At 43.3% G+C, this 18922-nt stretch overlaps 1 protein-coding gene across 3 annotated transcripts in view; it reads left to right on the plus strand.

The window, feature by feature from the left end:
- Positions 13910-18922, plus strand: part of LOC102176218 (zinc finger protein 2 homolog) — a 48345-nt gene continuing 43332 nt past the window's right edge. For all 3 annotated transcript variants that reach the window (XR_001918378.1, XM_018051570.1, XM_018051573.1), the window contains exon 1: positions 13910-14007. The gene's annotated coding sequence lies outside the window, so the exon portion shown is untranslated. The remainder of the gene's footprint in view (positions 14008-18922) is intronic.

Genomic DNA, 18922 nt, shown 5'->3' on the forward strand with positions numbered 1-18922 from the left:
CGACCCCATGGACTGCAGCACGCCAGGCCTCCCGGTCCTTCACCATCTCCCGGAGCTTGCTCAAACTCTTGTTTGGTGATACCATCCAACCAGCTCATCCTCTGTCATCCCCTTCTCCTCCTGCCTTCAATCTTTCCCAGCATCAGGGTCTTTTGTAATGAGTTGACTCTACGCATCGGGTGGTCAAAGTATTGAAGCTTCAGCATCAGTCATTCCAATGAATATTCAGGGTTTATTTCCTTTAGGATTGACTGGTTTGACCTTTTTGCTGTCCAAAGGACTCTCAAGAGTCTTCTCCAACACCAGAAAGTTTGAAGGCATCAATCCTTCCGCTCTCAACCTTCTTTATGGTCCACCTCTCACATCTGTAAATGACTACTGGGAAAACCACAGCTTTGATCATACTTTGTCGGCAAAGTAACGTCCCCACCCAGGTGGAAGATGGTAACTTCAGTCTGAGCACAAGCATATGGAGCCAGACTGGTTGGAACTAGATGACTGATGATTCTGATTCCTGGAACACCAGCCTGTCACCTCACTACCAACCAAATCAGAGGAAGTTTACACCCCTGCTACCCTTCTCTCGAATTTTTCCTATAAAAACTCTTCCTTGAAAAGTATCGGGGAATCTGGGCTTTTTGAACACAAGCTACTCATTCTCCTTGCTTGGCCCTTACAACAAACCTTTCTCTGCACACCAAACTCTGATGTTTTGGTTTGTTTGGCCTCACTGTATATTGAGCACACAAACTAGGGTTTGCCAGCGCTACTAAGTTTGTGAGTAAGATAGAGAAAGGATCAACTTTTGTTTTTATTTTATATACACTTTATATATAAAAATGTTTTTATTATATATATAATATATGTATATAATATATATAATCAGTACACTATTAAAGAGGAGGGTTTTTTTTAAAGGTAAAATTATGACTGCCATATAGATATAAAATGCACAGATTTTAAATTACTTAGTGAGGGAACAAGCAAAAAGTTACAAACGGTGCAAAAGACATGAAATGAATTTACAGACAGATTCAGAACTGGTTTTTGTGGTGGGGGCTGGCTGGAGGGAAATCAATTGTCCCTCCATCAGACAGTTTATTTGCAAATCTACAGAAAAGAATGATATGCATTGTTTTTAGCTGTCTACGATATTTAAACTTAGAAACTTTCAGAATAGCTGAAAGGTAATGAAATGGTTGTAGGCTCAGCAGGGAGGCCAGAGGTCTCCCAGCGGCAGGAGGGAATAAATGGCAATCGGAGGCTCCTTTTTTCCCTCTTCTAATCCTGTGTTGTCATGGCACCACGGGGTTCCACCTGAACTGAACTTGATCTCAAACTTGAGCTGACCAATGCGCTTTTCTCAGGGAAATGTTTTCTTAAGCTATGTTATTTGCTCGGAAATCTGCCTTTCTTCAAGATTCATGTCAATTGAGTTGTGACCCGGGATGACCCACCTTGAGCCAATGGTGTCTCAAAGTGCATATTATGGGTGAGGGGACTGGTGCAGTCTCTCAGTTTTGAGGCATTTCCTTTCTCTAATTAGCAGCTTGCTAACAGGTATAAAACTCCTTACTAAAAACTAGCAAAAGGGCACTCTTTCTGTCCCCTTCTGATGTCTAAGTCAGGAGCTTTCTCTATCTTTTTTATACTTTAATAAAACTTTATTATTACAAAGAGCTCTGAATGATCAAGGCTTGTCTCTGGCCCTGGATCAAATTCCTCTCCTCCAGAGACCATGAATCCCAGGGTCATTCACAGCTTGCAGCAGCAGCCTTTCAATAGCTTATAGATTCAGATGACCTGGAAGGGCTTGCTCTAGACACAGTTTTCTCTTGCAGACAGCAAATAATATTTTGGTTCATTTCACAGTCTTTTACACCACTTAAGAGTTCTCAGTATGGACATTGTACTTCAATTGTTTAAAAGTTAATTTAAAAACAAAATTAAAGCATGGAGAATACAGAGATCAACTTTCTCAACTGTTCCCCAAGATTTCTCTAAATTCCTGAGAATTCTTCACCAAACAGCTTTCTTCAAAAGCTTCAACCTCTCGTAATAGAGAAAAACAGAATCTGACTCCATGTTGGATCTGTTTCTTTTACTTTAAACCTTTGCTTTCCATTGCTTTTGTTTTATAGTCTCTGAAAGCATGCTGTCTATAACTCTCAGTTCAGTTCAGTTCAGTTCAATCGCTCAGTCGTGTCCGACTCTTTGCGACCCCATGAATCGCAGCACGCCAGGCCTCCCTGTCAATCACCAACTCTCGGAGTTCACTTAGACTCACGTCCATCGAATCGGTGATGCCATCCAGCCATCTCATCCTCTGTCGTCCCCTTCTCCTCCTGCCCCCAATCCCTCTCAGCATCAGGGTCTTTTCCAATGAGTCAACTCTTCCCATGAGGTGGCCAAAGTACTGGAGTTTCAGCTTTAGCATCATTCCTTCCAAGGAAATCCCAGGGTTGATCTCCTTCAGAATGGACTGGTTGGATCTCCTTGCAGTCCAAGGGACTCTCAAGAGTCTTTTCCAACACCACAGTTCAAACGCATCAATTCTTCGGCGCTCAGCCTTCTTCACAGTCCAACTCTCACATCCATACATGACCACAGGAAAAACCATAGCCTTGGGCCTTGTTGGGGAACCAGACCGGAGCCATGGCAGGCTCGACAGGTTGCACTAGGCCTAGGTTTTGAATTCTTGTAAACCTGGGTCATGATTCCGGGAGACTACCCCTAGGAGGATCCCACTCACCCTAGGATGAAGGGCCTGAGCTACTCCATCTTGTAAAAGAATTCCATCCCGCAAGGTCCTGGGCAAAAGAACTTTGGACGTTACCCAACCTGAGCCCACTACCCATAGCCAATCAACCCTCAGATTACCTAACCTAGCCCCACTGTACACGAGCCAATCGGCCCCTAGGCTAAACCTTCTGACTTTACCTTCAGGAGTTTGTGATTTACCTTGGAAGTGAAAACCAATCAAGAATCTACACACAAATTCTATGGATGGAAGTAACCAGCCAGTTATCTGTCAACTTAAACACCCCCTAAAGTGGCCAATCAGTTGTCCTCTTGCCTGAACACCCCCTTCTTGTACCCTTTTACCTGAATAAATTCCCTATAAAAGCAGTGCAGCCCAAGACTCGGGGCTCCCTCCCTATAGCCACTGTGTCGGTGCCGGTGGGAGCCCTAGCTCGAGCTAGCAATAAACCCCTTTATGCTTTTGCATTGCCGTGGGCATCTTATTTCTCTCAGTTTTGGGGACTCGGACTTCGGGCATAACGGGCCTGCCTCAGGGAACCCTGCCCCTCTGCCTGAAAGTTAAACTGAAGTGCGTTTGTTCAGCTCACATCTCACAGGGAGACATTCTGACCCTGCCCACCTGTGAAAGTCTGCAGAAAAGGAAAAAAAAAAAAAAATTAGCGTATCTCCTCCATGATGCTGGACATTCCAGGAGATATTTGCAAAACTAATGGCCGTTTTACTTTACTTCCATACCTCATCCCCATCTCTGTTCTAGAAAAGAAACTGGCATCCAGACCCTGATAAGATGGTACTCTAGGACACATCTTCTCAGATGCTTGGCTTTCCAAATAAAGTAATTATTCCTTGCCCCAACAACTTGTCTCACGATTATTAGCCTGTTGTGTGGTGAGCAGACCAAGTTTAGATTCAGGAACACTCTTGCCACATGGCTGGCCTCTGTCTTACTTCCTTTTTCCCAATTTCCTCTGCAGAGACTAACTACCTGGAATTTGGCATTTTCCAAGATTTACCAAGAATATAACATCTACCTACTTTTCAGGTCTAAAATGTTGCTGGTGTGTCCTTGCCTGATTTTGCCTGACTTTGTGAGTTAACTTTTCAAATAATACCTTAATTTTGGCTTTACTAGGTTTCAGAAGTGGAGAAGGAAATGGCAACCCACTCCAGTATTTTTGCCTGGAGAATCCTATGGACAGAGAAACCTGGCTCCCCACAGTCTCTGGGGTCACAAGAGGTGGACACAACTTAGCGACTAAACCACCAGGTTTCAGAAGGGAACAAAATTTGGTGTATTATCAGAGATAAAAATTTTATCCCTCCTGTTAAAAAAAAAAAAAAAGCTGTTAATGGTAACAGAGGATGAGATGGTTGGATGGCATTATTGACTCAATGGACTATGAGTTTGAGCAAACTCTGGGACATAGTGAAGGACAGGGAAGCCTGGCATGCTGTAATCCACAGGGTCACAAAGAGTCGGACTTGACTGAGTGACTGAACAACAATAAAGAACAGTAAGACAGAGTTTATTCAAGGGGTGGCCATTGCAATTGGGTACAGGGATCACTGCAGTGGAATCTAGCAGTGGGGAAGAAGGATTGGGATCAACTCCATACACAGCATGAACAAGTAGGAATTTTTTGCTAAGGAACCAAGTTAAGTGGTGGGTGGTCAGAGAATAGAAAATTCCTAAGAGGAGGAAATGTCAGGGGTGAGGGAAGCCCAACGTAACAGAATACTTACTGAAAGCAGACATCACCTGAGGCATGGTAGAGGAGGAATTCCCAGATTAGCTCAGTTGGTAAAGAATCTGCCTGCAGTGCAGGAGACCCCAGTTCAATCCCTGGCTTGGGAAGATCCACTGGAGAAGGAAATGGCAACCTATTCCAGTATTCTTGCCTAGAGAATCCCATGGACAGAGGAGCCTGGCGGGCTACAGTCCATGGGGTCGCAAGAGTCAGACATGGCACAGTGACTGAACCACCACCAGCACCACCACCACTAGGAGTGATAGCAGGAGGGAGCATTCTGGCTACACTAATTTAATAGGATTCTTGCTAAAATTTGACAACGAGGAAACAAAAAAGAGAACCCATCAGTTGAGGTCTAACTGAAAATGAGCTCAGAGGAGCCTGATTAGAGTGTGACAAGCCTAATCTCTAAATATTCTCTTTTTAAAAGGTTTCTGATCTTTTTGAAGTTGTTGTTAAACTGGAGTAGAGTTGCTTTATAATGTTGTGTTAGTTTCTGCTGTATAGCAAAGTGATTCAGTTACAAATATACGTATACCCCCCTTCTTTCAGATTTCCTTCCCACCTAGGTCACCACAGAGCACTGAATAGAGTTCCCTGTGTTATAAAGTAAGTTCTCGTTCAGTTCAGTTCTATCACTCAGTATTTCGACTTTTTGCGACCCCATGGACTGCAGCACCCCAGGCTTCCTTGTCCATTACCAACTCCCGGAGCTTGCTCAAGCTCATGTCCGTAGAGTCAGTGATGCCATCCAACCATCTCATCCTCTGTTGTCCTCTTCTCCTCCCGCCTTCAATCTTCCCCAGGGTCAGGGTCTTTTCCAATGAGTCAGGTCTTCACATCAGGTGGCCAAAGTATTGGAGTTTCAGCTTCAGCATCAGTCCTTCCAATGAATATTCAGGACTGATTTCCTTTAGGATGGACTGGTTTGATCTCCTTGAAGTCGAAGGGACTCTCAAGAGTCTTCTCCAACACCACAGTTCAAAAGCATCAGTTCTTTGGTGCTCAGCTTTCTATTTAACCCAATTCTCACATCCATACATGACTACTGGAGAAACCAAAACTTTGACTAGACAGACCTTTGTCGGCAAAGTAATGTCTCTGCTTTTTAATATGCTGTCTAGTTGGTCATGGCTTTTCATCCAAGGAGCAAGCATCTTTTAATTTCATGGCTGCAGTCACCATCTGCAGTGATTTTAGAGCCCCCCAAAATAAAATCTGTCACTGTTTCCATGGTTTCCCCATCTATTTGCCATGAAGTGATGGGACCAGATGCCATGATCTTTGTTTTCTGAATGTTTAGTTTTAAGCCAACTTTTTCACTCTTCTCTTTCATTTTCATTGAAGACTCTTTAGTTCTTCTTCACTTTCTGCCATAAGGGTAGTATCATCTGTGTATCTAAGGTTATTGATATCTCTCCCAGCAATCTTGATTCCAGCTTGTGCTTCATCCAGCCTGGCATTTCACATGATGTACTCTGCATATAAGTTAAATAAGAAGAGTGACAATATACAGCCTTGTCATACTCCTTTCCCAATTTGGAACCAGTGGACATGGAACAATGGTATTCCATGTTTGGTTTTAACTGTTGCTTCTTGACCTGCATACAGATTTCTCAGGAGGCAGGGAAGGTGGTCTGGTATTCCCATCTCTTGAAGAATTTTCCACAGTTTGTTGTGATGCACACAGTCAAAGGCTTTGGTACAGTCCATAAAGCAGAAGTAGATGTTTTTCTGGAATTCTCTTGCTTTTTCAATGATCCAGTGGATGTCGGCAATTTGATCTCTGGTTCCTCTGCCTTTTCTAAATCCAGCTTGAACATCTGGAAGTTCACGGTTCACGTGCTGCTGAAGCCTGGCTTGGGGAATTTTGAGCATTATTTTGCTAACATTGAATGAGTGCGATTGTGTGGTAGTTTGAGCGTGCTTTGGCATTGCCCTTCTTTGAGATTGCAAAGAAAACTGACCTTTTCCAGTCCTGTGGCCACTGCTGAGTTTTCCAAATTTGTTGGCATATTGAGTGTATCACTTTAACAGCATCATCTTTTAGGATTTGAAATAGCTCAACTGGAATTCCATCACCTCCACTAGCTCTGTTCATAGTGATGCTTCCTAAGGCTAACTTGACTTCACATTCCAGGATGTCTGGTTCTAGGTGAATGATCATACCATCATGGTTATCTGGGTCATGAAGATCTTTTTTGTATTTCTTCTGTGCATTCTTGTCACCTCTTCTTAATATCTTCTGCTTCTGTTAGGTCTGTGCCACTTCTGTCCTTTGTTGTGCCCATCTTTGTATGGCCGTGGGCTGCAGCAATGTGTGGGAGTCCCTGGAGCCAGCACATGGAGGCTGGGAAAGACCTAGCCATGGGTCTCTGGCACCCCAGTGGCTTCGGAGCACTGAGTGGAGGGTTGCACACTGCAGGTCATCCAGAGGACCCAAGACATGGTGGCTACTAACCGACTCTTTCCACAGTGCTTCTTCATAAATGTGGACTCCTATAAGGGCAATGAGCATCACGACTTCCTTTGAATTTGATCTGGATTTAGATAATTTCTTATGTGCTATCACAAGATGGAGGAGTAGAAGGTTCTCACTAGTTATCTATTTTATACACAGTGGTGTATATATGTGAACACCAATCTCCCAATTCCTCCTACTGTCCTTCCCCTTTGATATCCATAAATTTGTTTTCTGGTTTCTGGTCTTTTAAAAAATCTCTCATTGCATTGTTGTCAAAGAATGTGATATTTATGAAACCAATTCTTTGAAATGTGTTGAGACTACTTTTGTAGACTAACTCGAAGTCATTTTTCATAACCGTGTGATAAAAAATGTGTTTTCATTACTTTGGGCATGCAACATTCTTTATGTTCATCAGTTAAATCAAAGTTGGTTTATTTCACTCTTTGGATATTATATCTCTTTAGTGATTCTGGTGACTGTGTGGGGGGTAGATTTTCCTATCAATTACTGAAAAAGATAATTTAAAAATAACTCAGTGAATTTGTCAGTTCTCTTTGTTGTTCTGTCAATTGTTGCTGTATTTATTTTGAAACTCCATTATTAAATATATGAAAGTTTATGCTACTGCTGGTAAGTCACGTCAGTCGTGTCCTACTCTGTGCGACCCCATAGATGGCAGCCCACCAGACTCCTCCATCCCGGGATTCTCCAGGCAAGAACATTGGAGTGGGGATGAAAGTTTATGAATATTTTCTTTTCCTGATGAAGTAACTCTTTTATTGTTATGTAATTACCTTCTCTACATCTAGCGATATTTTTTGGTTTAATTTGTGTGTGTGTGTGTGCAGTAGTACACACACATACACACACACACGCACACACACACATACACACACACATTAACTTTTGGGGGTTAATATTTGCCAGGTATATCTTTCGCCAGTTTTCCACTTTCAAAGTTTGTGTATCCTTATGTTTTAACATGTAGCTTAGATTTATAAGAATGTAAGTCTGACAGTATTTTGCTTTTCATTGGAAGTTCAGTTCATGTGCAAATAGAGTAATTACTAATAGACTTGGATTTAGTACTATCCTCTTCTCATGTGTTTTTTATGTATCTGAATTTTTATATTGGTGGATTGCTGGGTTTGAAGGAAGGTTGGTTTCTTTTGTTCCTTCTCCCTCTTCCCATTCTACATTCTCTGTCTGCTTCTTTTTTTTGAAACTGCACTCTCTGTGTTATGGGTTTATCAAGGGCCATTTCTCTACCAGACCATGTAAGAATGACTTTGTAGTTCTGAAGCAACTGTCTGATTCAAGGTATTTGAATCATATATACATATATATATATATAGTGGTAGAGGTTTACTCTTTTTGCCATCTGGGTTACCTTCATTGATTAAATGAACTGTGAAGATTTTCATGTTTTTCAATATGATACCCGGTGAGTCTCCTGGGCACAGAGAATTTCTGTGTCCCCCATTTCTTTGATTATAAGGAAAAACCTTCATTCAGGCTTCCTTCATAAGGTCACTTCCATGAGTTCCAATGGGCAGATTCAAGCAATTGTTAATTAGGGAAGGAAGAGGATGTGAGACCAGGGGAAACAAACAGTCAAGAGAAGCCTTGTGCTTCCCCATCAACAGTTACACACAGTAATGTCTTTGAGCTATTTCACAGATACTGAAATCCCCTCCAGGTGGGAAAGTTAATGATTAATGATGATACACTGACCACAAGGATGTAGACCCCAGACCAATTGGACTGAAGCTTGATGATAACTTCTACTCACCTCACCATCCACCCATTGGAAGAATGTCCATGGACTGATCATACCCTCTTTGAAGAATTACTATAAAACTTCCCCATGTTGGGACACATGGTTTTGAGGGCATGACACATTCCACTGTGTCTCCCTTTGCCTGGCAAAGCAATGAAGCTATCCTTTCTATTTCACCCAGAACTTTGTCTCTGAGATTTGATTTGGCACTGGTGTACAGAGAAGCTGAACGTTCAACATCAAATATTATAATATAGTTCAAACAGCTCTCAAGAGAAAGAGTTGAGTGCTGGTAAACACAGTGAAGACATATTTTATTCAGTAGTACTGCAATAGGGGTTTCAGTAAAACTGAACTCAACTCCCAACACAGCAAAGACAGCTGGGGATTTACAGCTCCAACAAGCAGGGTAAAAGGAGTCAGTGGATGGAAAATCGCCAAAAAGCACACAGCAAATTTAGGAGATTCTTGCTAAAAGCAGGCCAAGAACTTAGACATTAAGAGTAGGGTATGAAGGATTTGATCAGATATCAGGAGCAGGTGATTGTACCTAAATTAGCAGTTTTCTCACTCAAACTGGGCTCCACAAGCCAAGGACAGGCCTCAAGGTGGAAGCCTAGTAGAAAAGAAGGCTCAGAGGAACCTTCCTAAAGTTTGATAAAGGGTTAAGTCTTTGTCACATCAACAGAATGAGGCATATGAAGCTAGCAGTTATTTTTAGAAAACCAAATATTACAGTCTAAGCCACCATGTTGATCTGACTCAAATGTCATATACTTCTCTGGATTCCAGTGGCAGATCCAGCTTAACTGACTACTCTGCCCACAAATTAAACTGGAGATTTTGTCTGCATTTTATACAGCTGCTTTCTATACTGTAGAATTCTATAGAAGGCTCCTCTGTCTATGGGATTTCTCAGGCAAAAATATTGGAGAGGGTTGCCATTTTCTTTTCCAGGGGATTTTCTTGACCCAGGAAAGGAAGATATTCAAACCCAGGTCTCCTGCATTGCAGCAGATTCTTTACCCACTGAGCCACAAGGGAAGCCCTTCTGTACAGCCGGGGTCCCCAACCACTGGGCCACGGACCAGTAGAGTCTGTGGCCTGTTAGGAACCAGGCCACACAGCAGAGGTGAGCAGCGGACAAGTGAGTGAAGCTTAATCTGTACTTACAGCTGCTCCCCATTGCTGGCATTACTGAGGTCTACCTCCTGTCAGATCACTGGTGGCATTAGATTTTCATAGGCATGCAAAGCCTACTGTGAACTGTGCGTATGAGGGATCCAGGTTGCTTCCTCCTTAGGAGAATCTAATGCCTGATGATCTGAGGTGGCACTAAGGCGGTGATGAGTGGCTTAGCACTGAGGAGTGGCTGCAGATTAGCAGTAGCAGAGAGGTATGACTCTGAGACCATAATAAACCAATTGCTTACAGACTCATCAAAACCCTATCAGTGAGTGGCAAGTGAAAATTCAGCTGCATTTGGTGGCAGGTTTAAACTCAGAATCTGACACCTATTGTAGTCCATGTGTGGCCAGCTCATTATCTTATTTACCGCTTGCATCCGTGCCTTTGTCTGGCACTGCACGCTTCTCAGTCACAGGTTTGGTAAGCCCATAAGCCAACACTAGCCAAAATGAGTAAAAACCAAATGTCACTGGAGAGCTTCTTTGAAAAAGAGGAAAAGACCCAATGATGAGACAGCAGAAGACTCTAAGACTTCCAACAAAAGGAAAGGTGCATCATTTTCTTTTTTTGTACTTGTATTTCTACATTTAAAAAATTAGTTAATTTTAATTGAAGGATAATTACTTTACACTATTGTGACGGTTTTTGCTATACATCAACATGAATCAGCCACAGACGCACATGTGTCCCTCCATCCTGAGCCCACAACCTGCCTCCCCACCCCATTCCTCTGGGTTGTCCCAGAACACTGACTTCGAGTGCCTTGCTTCATGCATTGAACTTGCACTGGTCATCGATTTTACATATGGTAATGTACATATTTCAAGGCTATTCTCTCAAATCATCCCACCCTTACCTTCCCTCACAGAGTCCAAAAGTCTGATTTTTACATCTGTGTGTCTTTTGCTGCCTTGCATATAGGATTGTCGTTACCATCTTTCTAAATTCCATACACATGTGTTAGTATACAGTATTGGTGTTTCTCTTTCAGACTGACTTCACTCTGTGTAATAGGCTCCAGTTTCAGCCATCTCATTAGAACTGACTCAAATGAGTTCTTTTTTATAGCTGAGTAATATTCCACTGTGTATGTGTACCACAACTTCCTTATGCATTCGTCTGCCAACGGACATCTAGGTTGCTTCCATGTCCTAGCTATTGTAAACAGTGCTGGAAAGCTGCATTAAAAAAAAAAGAAGAAGAAGAAGAGTTCTACTTAAGTGTTGTTGCAGCAGATGATTTATATTCTCCAAACCTACTTTGTTATAGTATGTGGTAACTGGCTATCCAGTGAAGCTGTGAAACCTTCCAAACTGCTTCACCACAGTGAGACCAGACACCCTGCTTTAAAAGACAAGTCTTCGGAGTTTTTCAAGAGAAAAATTAAAATGTGAACATGAAGAACAGAAGCAATTACTGAAGGCCACCATGTCATCAACTATGTCTGTACTGAGAGGATCACTTGTAGTGGCAAACGGCATTGCTAAATCTAAGAAGTCCTTTACTATTTGTGAAGAGTTGATCCTGTCTGCTGCTAAAGTTCATTTGTCACGAACTTTTAGGAGAGGTTGCAGTGCAAAAGGTGGGACGTGTTCCTCTTTTAGTTAGCACCATAATTAGACGAATGGATGACGCAGCAGAGGATACTGAGGCACAGTTGTTAGAGAGGATTAATGAGTCACTATGGTGTGCAGTCCAGGTTGATGAGTCTACTGATGTTGACAAGACAACAGTGCATGTTTTTGTGCGAGTTATTTTTCAGGAGGATGTGCATGAAGATATGTTGTGAGCACTTTTGTTCGCAATCAACACCACCGCTGCAGAACTACTCAACTCTTTGAATGATTACGTATCAGGGAAACTGAATTGGTCGTTTTGTGTTGGTATGTGCACAGATGGAGTGACTGCCATGACTGGATGGCTTTCTGGTTTCATGACTCCAGTCAAAGAGGTTGCTTCTGAATGTGAGTCTATGGACTGTGTCATCCATAGAGAAATGCTGATTAGCCAAAAAATATCACCTGAACTTAACAACGTTTTAAAATTATCAACCACATTAATGTACACACCCTTAACTCCTGTCTGTTCACAAAGCTCTGTGAGGAGATGGAAACAGAGCACACATCTCTAATACAGAATGAGATGACCTTCTAAAGGCAGATCACTGGCCAGAATTTTTGAGCTAAAAGAGCTGTTTCAGAGATTTCTTACTGGTAGCGTATTTCAGTGATAGAGAATGGGTCGCAAAACTTGCTTACTTGTGTGACATATTCAACCTGCTCATCGAACTCCAACTCTCACTTCAGGAGAGTGTAACAGCTGTGTTAGGGTCAGCAGATAAACTGACCACATTCAAAGCCAAACTAGGATGATGGGGATGATAGATTAATATTGGGATTTTTGACTTGTTACAAACGTTAACAGAGATCTTGAAAGAGACAGAACCAGGGCCTTCTTTCTCCTAGTTGGTGCATGATCACCTATCTCAGCTTTCAGAAGAGTTTGTGATGAGTATTACTTCCTAATCACAAAAGGCCTCTGAACTGGGAGGGAGTGGATCAGTGACCCATCTGTGAATCAACTTTGTCTGTGTTAGAAGAGGATCAACTGCTTGAGGCTGCAAATGGCTGTGGTCTTGAAAGTATGTTTGGGACAACTTCAGATCGCCATACATTCTGGATTAAAGTTAAGGCAGAATATCCTGAGACTGCCACAGGAGCACTGACAAGCCTGCTTCCATTTCCAACATCATATCTTCACAAAGTAGGGTTTTCTTCAGTGACAGGAACCGAAACAAGATTATGGAGACTGGGCACAAGTAACAGACTGCAGGAGGCAGAGTCTCCCGTCATCCCCAGATGGGATTATCTAGTTGCAGGAAAACAAGCTCAGGGCTCCCCCTGACTCTGCATTATGGTGAGTTTTATAATGACTTCACTATATATCACAATGTAACAGTAGTAGAAATAAAGGGCACAACAAATGTAATACACTTGAATCATCACTGCAGATGGTGACTGCAGCCATGAAACTAAAAGACGCTTGCTCCTTGGAAGAAAAGTTATGACCAACCTAGACAGCATATTCAAAAGCAGAGACATTACTTTGCCAACAAAGGTCCATCTAGTCAAGGCTATGGTTTTTCCAGTGGTCATGTGTGGATGTGAGAGTTGGACTGTGAATAAGGCTGAGTGCTGAAGAATTGATGCTTTTGAACTGTGGTGTTGGAGAAGACTCTTGAGAGTCCCTTGGACTGCAAGGAGATCCATCCAGTCCATTCTGAAGGAGATCAACCCTGGGATTTCCTTGGAAGGAATGATGCTAAAGCTGAAACTCCAGTGCTTTGGCCACCTCATGCGAAGAGTTGATTCATTGGAAAAGACTCTGATGCTGGGAGGGATTGGGGGCAGGAGGAGAAGGGGACGACCGAGGATGAGATGGCTGGATGGCATCACGGACTCAATGGACGCGAGTCGGAGTGAACTCCAGGAGTTGGTGATGGACAGGGAGGCCTGGCGTGCTGCGATTCATGAGGTCGCAAAGAGTCGGACACGACTGAGCAACTGAACTGAACTGAACTGATCGCGAAACCATCCCCCCTCTCCCTGTTCGTGAAAAAACGCCTCAGGTTTGCTGGCCTCCAATCCACCCTTTCTTCCTACAACTTTGCAAGGGACTCCTCTAGGCTCCTTTTATTTCGGAAAAGGAAAAGTGAGGCTTAGCAAAGGATGGCTGCCCCTTCTCCCCTACCCATGGGTTAGGAATCCAGAAGCTCTAATGAGGGGGCTTCTTCAGGGTTGCGAGGGTAAGGCCCCCGCGCCGCTGACTCCTGGCTTGACAAACCACAAGCCCACCAAAATGCAGTGGCCATTCTGGGAGCCACCACTTTCTCTGGCGGGGGCATCGCCCCGCCCGGCTGCGGCCCGCGTCTGCGCATTCCTACGCCCCCGCTCCGCCCCTCCGAAGCTTTGTGGGAAATGTAGTCCGACTTCCCGGGGTGGCGGTGCCGCGAGGGGCGTCATCGGTCCGCAGGCGGCCTCGGCTCCTTCTGGGAGAGGGTGAGTGAAGGGGCCGCGGCGGGAAGCGCCCGCTCCGGAGGGTGAGCGGGGCCTTGGCGGGAGGCGTCCAGTGCAGCCAGGCGGGGCCCCTTAGGGGTGGGGCGGGCTGCCGATGGGCCGCCACCTCTCTGACCCAGCGCAGCGCCGGGCTTTTAACTCCCGGTGTGCCTCCTCGCGCCCTGGGAGCCCCGCCGGTGAGAACGCCAGGAGCCGAGCGGTCGGGCGCGGCTCTTGGACCGCCTGCCCCCCGAGCGGCCAGGGCAGAGAGCTCGGCCCAGGGGCCCAGCGTCGCAGGGGCAAGTGGGGCCGAAGCCTCTGGAAGTCGCTCGGACCCTGGGTTCCTGCCCGTCGCGAGCCGTCCCCGGGACCCGCCGTGAAAATCCCGGGGGATTCTCGACCAAGGTGCGGGTCTTGGGGCTCCGGCTCCGGCCCTTTGTGTAAGCCGCATCTCGCGGCCGCCCTCAGGGGTTTCCGATTCCTTGGGGCGCTGGCGCGGGCCCCGCTTCACTCCTCTCTCCGTAAGAATGGGGAGGGCCAGCCTATGCAGATTTCTACTTGAGGGAATCCTTTTCTTTCTTCTTTTAAAGCAGTTTTTTCTCTTACCAAAAATAAAAAAGTTCACTATAGGACAGCTAGAAGGTCCAGAGGAGCAAAAAGGGAAAAATCATTTGAAAACTGTCAAAATCTGCATAGAAATGCTTTCTAAACAAATATGTGGATATTAGTATCCTTTTCTCCATTTACTTTAAAAAATGAGTTATGAAATACATGTGCGCGAATCTTAAGCTCCGTGATTTCTTAATAAATATTTTTCTCTGTGTAGTACAACTTAAGATGCGGAATAAAGTTTTTTTAATTTAATATTTTGAAACCATCTACTTACACTAGTTTTTAAGAACAGCTAAGTCAGCTTATTAATGAATATGAGGAAAAGTATGTCTGTGCCACGCTTAATCCTCTCTGTAGGCCTTAGTGTTCTTTCTCAGGGTTGTTGTGGGCTTTTTCTGATTTTTTGTTTAGTATTATAAACAATGAAGGCCATCTGGCTACATTCTTCTTTGCATTCTTATCTCATTCTGTAAATCTTCTCAAGTGAAATTTCTAAATCATACTGTAAAGTTTGTGATACCTTCTGTCCTGTTCTCTCTAGAACAGTAGTAGTTTATAAACATTGCAAGGTAAGGGTACCTTACTGACACACAGTTAAGTCTGAGTGTTACTGTTCTCTAAGTTTCTGAGAGGTGCAAACAATAAGGTGCAGCTATTTGTATTTTGAAAGCAAGTGAATATTTTTATGCAGTTTGCATTGTATTTTTAAATCGTGTGTCTGATACACAAATATGTTTTCAATTTCTATGCAGAAATGTTGCATTTCTATATGTTCAGACGTGCAAACCTTCCCTTCATGTTTGGGTCTTTGACATCATTGTTGGGGAGCCCTTTAGTCCATATATCACAAGATACTCATCTGCATTTTCTTCTAATACTTTAGTTTCACTTTATGTGCAAATTTCTATTCTTTTCCAAGTGGTAAGGTCTTGTTCTGAGTTACTGAATCGTTCATCCTTTCTGTGGTGACCCAAGGACGAAAGAGCAGATAAAACCAAGGAGGGTCTTAGAATGCAGGAACAGAAAATCCAGACCCTTGTCGTCCTTCCTTCCCCCCTGTTGTAACTAATAATGGATTTCAGGTCCTCCTGAGCAGTATAGCCTGTCTCCCCTCCTACCCCATAGAGAGAAGGTATTTGCCTTACTCTCCCTACCCCTGCCCACCCAGTAAATTACCTGCAAGACCCCATCCCACTCCTTGCACCCTGGGTATAAAAGTGAATTAAGGACCGCTGTTCAAGATCGGTTCTCCCTTGAGCTGGCCCACTGTTCTGACAGCATCTCCCACTCTAATAAACTTTATTTCCCTCTCTTCTGTCTATTGTCTGGAAATTCTTTTCCAACCCGCGCTTGGACCACGACATTTTTGGTGGCCCGTACAGGGACCTTGGGGCCTCTTCCCTCACCTCCTTTCTCATAGGGACCCTCTGCAAACAGTCAAGTGCTGTGGAAGCAACTGAGGAACTGTGGCCAGGGTTACCCTCTGGTGTGTTGCAAAGGCCCCACTGTTCACTGTGCCCCAGTAACTGCCGCCCGAACGGGTGAGGGTCTCTCCTTTGTCTTCTTTCCAACTGAGAACTAGGCCAACCAGTATTGTGAGCATGGGTCAGGCACTTGAAAGCCATTAGGGCGCCTGCCACACGAAGACTCCCGTGTGAGGATAAGGGGGACACGGAACAGATCAGGCTACAAGGGTATCCGCCCGCAGCAAGACAATTTCCATGTGCCATGTCAGGCACACAGTGATTGAAGGAAAACAGAGACCATTGTCCCCTGGCCACCGCCTCCCCAATAGGATTGTAAGGCAGATTCCTCAGCCTTCTTCCCTGTCACTTCTTTCCTTTTCAGTCCAGATTGATTTACAGGAGCCTAGGTGTTGCTTCTGAGCTATCCCAAGAGTGGCTTCCACGTTTCAGGGAATCTCCAAACAGTGAGTCACCTGGTTGCTCCCAGGAATCTCTGTACATCCTGGGATCCTCTCTAGGATCTCAAGACTCACCCCTTGGCTACATTCTCAGAAACTGGAAAATTTTGACCCTGCGGGAGACCTGGCCCCAATACAAACTGGGGAACCCCCCCAAAATATGGCCTCTGAATGGCACACTAGCTTTTGCCAAAAGCAGGGAAGGGACTCAGAATTTCCTTATGTTCTGTTGCCTCCCTGTCTCCTGTCCCCCTCTGTCTCTCTCCATCAGATTTCCTAGATGACCCTTACTCGACCTTTCATATCCACATGACCTCTTGGAAAGGATTCTGAGGTTCTCTTTGGTCCAGGTCTTTCCCTATATTCAAAAGCCTGAAGGATCAAAAACTCTCCTAATATTCTAAAGAATCCCCTTCTAACTATACTTATTTCTCAGGTGGGGAGGGAACCAAGCTTCCCCCACTCCTGAACATCCTAAAGAATTCCCTTCTAACTACTCTTTATTTCTCAGGATGGGGAAGGACCAAGCTTCCTCCTGCAAATTCCCTTAACCCTTCAGATTCTTCTGATGGGACAAAGACCTCACTTCCCATCAGAGGGACAATCCAAAATTTTTATCAGCTAATCCTCCCCTGATATCAGAGTCAATTTGAGCACTATTTGGTCTATATTTTAGCTATAAAACTATGACTAAGCAACCCACTCCAGTACTCTTGCCTGGAAAATCTCATGGACAGAGGAGCCTGGTAGGCTGCAGTCCATGGGGTCGTGAAGAGTTGGACATGACTGAGGACTTCCCTTTCACTTTTCACTTTCATGCATTGGAGAAGAAAATGGCAACCCCCTCTGGTATTCTTGCCTGGGGAATCCCAGGGACGGGAGCCTGGTGGGCGGCCGTCTATGGGGTCGCACAGAGTCAGACACGACTGAAGTGACTTAGCAGCAGCACAGAAAGGAAAGATAACTTTTTGACGCAGGATGGCCATGATGTTCTATAGACTCTGGAGAAAACTGGTTAAAATGAAATTTTTTCTTGGAAACTGAAAAACTGGTTCTTTTTGTGTATGCAATTAAGAACATCTAGCTTATTAAAAGGCCTGCCTAGGGAAAAGCTTGAAGTTAACTCTTTCCATGTCCTTGAAATACACAGCCCACTTTACCTGAGACCTCAACCTTGGGCAAATTAGAATTTTTAAAAAAGGGGGGCGGGGGAAATCAAAGAGACATTTTAAATCTCAAGCGGAAAACTATGATCTGTCTGTATTTATGTATGTCTCAGTGTGTGTCTTTTGGGTTTTTTTTTGGTAATATTGCTGAAGTTGTAAATGAGTTCTAATTTATTGGCCTAAAGAAAAGTAAGTACTTAAATATCAAACAATTCTAAATACAAGGGAAATTAACTTAAATGAATTTCAGATTCATGTGAACTGGGAAATATGCAGTATTAAGTATCTAGTATTAATGTTTGTTTGCTAATCTGATATAGACATATCTAAGAGTCATTAACATTAAGCATAATATTTCCTTTGTGCCTAGGTTTATTATAAGTTAAATATTGTTATATTGTTGTATCTGTTACAAGTTTGTCAACAAGAAAAGTACCTGTAGGGGAAAAAAAAAACTGAAAAATGTAAATGAGATATGAGCTTTTAGATAAACTATTAAGAAAAATTATACTTTAGAAATGTCTGTCTAAAACAGCAGTCTCTCTAGATTTTGGTAACCTGAATATCTAGGGTTGTGCTAAACTAAGTGATGGAAGTTTACTGAATAGCTAGGTCATTTCCAAATAAAATAAGATTCTGAAACATTCATTACTGAACACTAACTTCTTACAGAGAAACTAGTGATTTTGGACTTTTATTGAATAATGTTTGATGCCATCCTGAAATGTTCTCTAGAATTTTTTTTTAGAATTTAAAAACATAAATCACTGGTATTTATGTTCGCCAATCTATAGAATGCTAATATAAAGGTCAGTTCTTGGTTGCTTAAGGAAAGTAGGATGTGTGTTTTCAGTAAAGAAGATTTATTGCAAACACTTCCTAAATCATTTGACTTCTGGCTAGCTTTGGGATGCTTCAGAGGGCCCCTGAGACATCCCAAAGAGAGATACTAAACTACCTGAGTTCATTTGACATGTTAAATTACATGGGAAATATTGCTAGAAGAGTGATAAATCATCTCAGGTTATATTGTATGGTTGATGTTACTAATATTAAAATTAAGTGAAATTCATGAAAATCTGATATGTCCTGATAAAATGTCATTATAATTCTAGTTATCATGTTAAAGTGTTACAAGTCACAGCAATGGCCAGGCTACATTGTCAATTACAGTTTAATCAGATTTTAAATATGCCTTCTATGGTTTCACCCTGAT

This window comes from Capra hircus, chromosome 7 (assembly GCF_001704415.2).
Source record: "Capra hircus breed San Clemente chromosome 7, ASM170441v1, whole genome shotgun sequence".
In the NCBI taxonomy this organism is placed as follows: Eukaryota; Metazoa; Chordata; class Mammalia; order Artiodactyla; family Bovidae; genus Capra; species Capra hircus.